The 5996-nt window shown below is 34.5% G+C and overlaps 1 pseudogene; it reads left to right on the top strand.

Annotated features, from left to right (window-relative positions):
- The first annotated feature begins 401 nt into the window (after positions 1-401).
- LOC125752373 (ubiquitin-conjugating enzyme E2 D3-like) lies at positions 402-1023 on the top strand (annotated as a pseudogene).
- Positions 1024-5996: the final 4973 nt, after the last annotated feature.

Genomic DNA, 5996 nt, shown 5'->3' with positions numbered 1-5996 from the left:
TTAACACAATACTGGCTGGCAATCCTTCCCAGAGCATCAGGCAAGAAAAAATAAAATCAGCCAAATTGGAAAGGAAGGATTAAGACTGTCTCAATTTGCAGGTGACATAATATTATATATAGAAAACTATAAAGACTCCACGAAAAAACAAAAACCAATTACTAGGACTGTGTCATGAGAATGAACCCTTATGGGGAGACCCCAGCTTCCCCACAGGGAGGAGACTGAGGCTGCAGCCTGAGTTAGGACCAGGCCTCTGTGTCTGGCAGAGCCAGTGTGAGATGAAATGGCGATCCTTCCCTGCTGCCCGGACAATCAAGAGTTTTGGCCGGACCTTTGAGTATACACCTTTGAGTATACACCGAGGATACATCTGAGGAGCCAGATGAAAAGCACAGACTATGGCACTGAAATGGATTAGTAAGGAATTTAGTGATTTGGCCCATGATCCACCATCAGAATGTTCTGCAGATCCAGTTGGGGATTATATGTTTCATTGGCAAGTAACAATTATGGAACCTAATGACAGCCCATATCAAGGCAGTGTATTCTTTTTGACAATTCCTTTTCCCATAGATTACCCCTTCAAACACCAATGGTTGTATTTACAAGAATTTATTCATCAGGTATTAACAATAATGGTAGCATTTGTCTCAATATTCTAAGATCACAGTGGTCTCCTGCTTTAACTGTTTCTCACGTTCTTTTATCCATTTGTTCACTGCTATGTGATCCAAACCCAGATGACCCTGTAGTACCAGAAATTGCATGGATCTATAAAACAGAGATAAGTACAACAGAATATCTGAGGAGTGGACTCAGAAGTATGCCATGTCATGCTACCTTAAAGTCAGAATAACCTGCATTATAGCTGGAATAAACTTTAAGTTACTGTTCCTTTTTTTATTTTCTTATCCAGCTGCTCCCTTATCAGACCTCATCTTTTTAAATTTTATTTTGTGTTTACCTCCCTCCATTCATTCACATGCTCATCTGAGAAAACTTAAGTTCTTCCAGCTTTAGACAATAACTGCTTTTAGAAAATGAAGAACAGTTGCCCAAGATTCAGAATTTTTTTTTTAAAAATAGAGCATATTTACTATGTGGCCAAAGTCTTTACTTTAACTTGGTTATGAGACTAAAACCATTCCTCACTGTTCTAACGTGCTGAAGAAATCATCTGGGCGGGGGGGGGGGGGGGGGGGGAGATGAATGCTTAGTTTTCACATCAAAGGAAGCAGCATTATTCTGGCACCCAAACTTTTTTAAGCCTTCCATTGTTAGAGATTTGAGGTTAACATGATATACTTTATGCTCATAACTGATGTGGCTAGAGAATTGGTATTGTATTTATAGCATCAGTAGAACAGAAAATGTGATATATTTTATGTATGTCAATGAAAGAATGACCTGTCTTGTTCTACAGAGAATGGAAATTGGAAATCAAACACTCTTTGCATTCCAAAATAGGGCTCAAACATTTTGTAATTCTCATTTAAATTGTTAGGAGGCTTGGAGCTATTAATTAATCTATCTTCCAATATACTGTTTAATATAGCACTGAATAAATGATATAAGTTTTTGATGGATGAGTGATCAACTAGTAGCTCTGCTAGTAATTGATTTATTGCTCTTCAATAAAGTTGCATAAACCAAAACAAACAACCACTAGAATAAAGGAAGTCAGTAAAGTTGTAGTATACAAAATCAATATGCAAAAATCAGTTGCATTTCTATACACTAACATCAACTATCAGATGGAGAAGTTAAGCACTTTTTGTAAGCATTGCTGGAGAAGGTAGTAGCCAGCTCTTACTCAAGATCATGGCTGCCCTCATACCTCTGGTGAAGCCCAAGATCATTAAAAAGAGGACCGATCTAAGGTCATTGAAAAGAGGACAAAGACATTCATCCAGCACCAGTCAGACCGGTATGTCAAAATGAAGCACAACTGGCAGAAACACGGGGGCACTGATAATAGGGTGCATAGAAGATTCAAGTGCCAGATCTTGATGACCAACACTAGTTATGGGAGCAACAACAAAGCACTACTGCCCGTGACTTCCAGAAGTTCCTAGTCATGAAGGAGCTTGCAGTGCTGCTGATATACAACAAATCTTACTGTGCAGAGATTGCTCACAATGTCTCCTCCAAGAACCACAAAATCATGGAAAGAGCAGCCCACCTGGCCATCAGTCCCCAATCCCAATGCCAGGATACACAGTCAAAGGAAGTGAATACACAGTTTATGTGCATGTTGTACTTGTGTTAGTAAAGCCATAAAACTGCAAAAAAAAAAAAAAAAAAAAGAGAAAGAGAGAGAGAGAAATTAAGAAAGCAATCCCATCTATAACTACATCAAAAAGAATAAAATACTGGGGTGCCTGGGTGGCTCAGTCAGTAAAGCATCTGAATCTTGATTTTGGCTCAGGTCATGATCTCAGGGTTGTGAGATCAAGCCCTGTGTCAGGCTCTTCCATCAGTGTGGAGTCTGCTTATCCCCGTTGCTTCCCTTGTTTAACACTCACTCTCTCTCTCTCTCTCTCTGAAATAAATAAATAAAAATATTTTTTTAGAAAAAGAGTAAAATACTCAAATACATTTAACTAGGGAGTTGAGAGATCTATAAATTGAAAACTAAAGAGAGAGACTGATGAAAGAAATTGAAGAAGACTCAATTGGAAATATAGTTTATGCTCATGTATTGGGAAAACCAACATTGTTAAAATGTCCACACTACCCAAAGCAATCTGGAGATTCAATGCAATCCTTAAAAAAATAGTATTTTTCACAGAAATAGAACAAACAATCCTAAAATTTGTATGAAACCACAAAAGACCCCAAATAGTGAAAACAATCTTGAAAAACAACTACAAAGCTAGAGGCATCACACTCCCTGATTTGAAATCACATTACAAAGCTATAGGGACCAAAACAGTACAATATGGGCATAAAAACATCGATCAATGGAAGAGAATAGAGGGCCTAGAAATAAACTCGCACATATATGGTCAATTAACTTAAGACAAAAGAGGCAAAAATATGCAGTGAGGAATGGGCACTCTCTTCAATAAGTGTGTGTGTGTGTGTGAATATTATTCAGTCATAAGAAAGAAAAAAATTCTGCCATTTTTGACAACATGAATGGACTTCAAGGGCATGATACTGAAATAAATCAGAGAAGACAAATACTATGTGATCTCATTTACATGTGAAATCAAAAAAGCTGAGCTCATAACAATGGAGAACAGATTGGTGGTTGCCAGAGCTGGAATTTGGGGGAAATGGGTAAAGGTGGTCAAAAAGTATAAACTTATTTATAACATAAGTAAGACCTGTGGATGTAATGTACAGCATATGGACTATAATTAATGATATTGTATTATTGTATATTTAAAAGCTGTTAAGAGAGTAGATCTTAAAAGTTCCCATTACAAGAAAAAAACTATACCTATATGAGGTGATGATGTTAACTAAACTTACAGTGATCAATTCACAATATATACATATGCCAAATTATTAAGTTATACCTTATAGTGTTATATGCCAATATATTGCAGTAAAACTGGAAAACAAATTTTAAAAACATAGAAACTAAGGGAAAAAAGAGCAAACAAAACCCAAAGCTAGTAGAAGAAAGAAAATAACAAAGATTAGAGCTGAGATACCAAAAAATAGAGAATAACAATAAAGCAAAATAACTGAACCAAAATTTGTTTTTTTCAAAATATCAACAAAATTAAAAAACCGTTAGCTAGAAGGACTCCCAAAAAAAGAGAAGTCTCACATTTCTAAAATAAGAAATGAGATTGGAGATATTACTACCAACCTTAGGCAAATAAAAAGGATAAGAGAATATTAACATAAATTGTATGCCAACAAATGAGGTACCTAGGTGAAATGGACAAATCACTAGAAAGACAAGAACTATGAAATGAACTCAAGTAGAAAGAGAAAATCTGTATAGACCTATAACAACAACAAAAAGAGAGATTGAATTAGTAAAAAAAAAAAAAAAAACTACCACAAGGAAAAGTCCAGGGCCAGATGGATTCACTGAATGTTTCTACCAAGAATTAAAAGAAAAAGTAATACTTTTTATTTTTTAAGATTTTATGTATTCACGAGAGACGCAGAGAGAGATGCAGAGACGTAGGCAGAGGGAGAAGCAGGGTCCCTGTGGGGAGCCTAGTGTGGGACCCATTCATTCCCAGGACTGGAATCATGCCCTGAGCAGAAGGCGGATGCTCAACCACAGAGCCACCCAGGTGTTCCTTAATATTCTTTTTAAAAATTCTGCAAAAAATACAAGAGGAGAAAACACATTCAACAAAACATGATACTAAGACCAAACAATGACATCACAAGAAAACTACAAACCAATATTCCTTATGAATGTACAACAAAATGCTAACAAACAAAATCCTTAACCATATAAAAAGAATTATACACACACAAAAAAAGTAGAATTAATCCCAGGAATGAAAAGTAGTTGTAATATCTGAAAAATCAATTAATATAATACCACATACAATAGCATAAAAGCCAAAACTGCATGATCATCTCAATAAATGCAAACAAATTTACTGTTAGTTTATGAACTCCAGCATCTTTCCTGATTAGAATACTCAGTAAACTAGGAATAGAAGTGAACTTCCTCAAATGAAAGAAAGCATCTACCAAAAACTCTTGCCAACATCATACTTAATGGTGAAAGATTTAAATATTTTCCTTTCTTAGATAAGAAAAAATAAAAGATAAGGAAAGCCACTCTCCACTTCTGTTCAATGTGTTATGTAGGTCCTTCCTAAGACATTAGAAAAGAATGAGAAGTAAAATGATTCCTAATTTAAAAGGAAGAAATAAAACTATCTCTATTGTCAAATGACATGATCTTACATAGAGAAAATCTAAAGACTGCCACTATTAGATCAAAACACAAATTAAGCAAGTTTTCAGGATACAAGATCAATATATAGAAATCAACTTCATTTGCAATGACCACTCCAAAATGAAATTCAGAAAACAATTCCATTTACAATACAATCAAGAAGAATAAAATACAAATAAAGTTAACAAAAGAAATTCAAAACTCATATTGTTGCACACTCTAAAATATTGTGGAAGGAAATTAAAGAAGATCTAGTTGCTTCCTGATTTCAAAGCCAACTCTCAATCGACAGTACTCAAGAGAGCATGTTACAGGCAAAGAGAGAGACATATAGATCAATGGAAACAAGTTTATAATCCAGAATAAATTCTTCTGGAAAAATTAATTATCCACATGTAAAATAATGAAGTTGGACCCCCCTCACCTCAAACCAGTATATATCTATGAAAAAGATATGTCTACACAAAACTTGTACATTTAATGGCCAAATATCAGAAAAAGAAACACAAATGTTTACCAACTAAAAACAATATGTAGTACATCTATCCTATATAATATTATTTGACAATAAAAAGGAATGAAGCCCTGATTCATGGTACAACAAAGATAAACCTTTAAAATATTTTGCTAATTTAAAGAAGCAGGTCACAACCACATATTGTATGATTTCATTTACATGAAGTGCCTAGAATAGGCAAATCTGTAGAATTATAAATTCATTGTTGCCTATGGCTGGAGGAATGCGAAGTTGGTGAGTAATGGCTAAAGATTATAGGTTTTCTTTATGGAATGATGTAAGTGATATAATATTGATTATTCTCATGGTTGCTCAATTCTGCAAATATACTATGAACCACTGAATTATGCATTTTTTTAACTGGCCAATTGTATGGTAAGTGAATTGCATATCAACAAAGTCTAAGTCTAAAAAAAAACCCAGAAATGTCTGAATATTGATATCCAAGAAATTGTGATTCAGGTGTATAATTATTTCTAATTCTTTTTTCCCAACTTTACTCAGAAATAATTGAAAAATACAATTATATGTGTGCATATATATGTGTGTTTGTGTGTGTGTGTATATATATATGCAGCATGATAAATT

The sequence above is a fragment of the Canis lupus genome, chromosome 13, assembly GCF_003254725.2.
Source record: "Canis lupus dingo isolate Sandy chromosome 13, ASM325472v2, whole genome shotgun sequence".
Taxonomy (NCBI): Eukaryota; Metazoa; Chordata; class Mammalia; order Carnivora; family Canidae; genus Canis; species Canis lupus.
The sequence above is the reverse complement of the archived record's forward strand: the minus strand, read 5'-3'. Positions and strand labels throughout refer to the sequence as shown.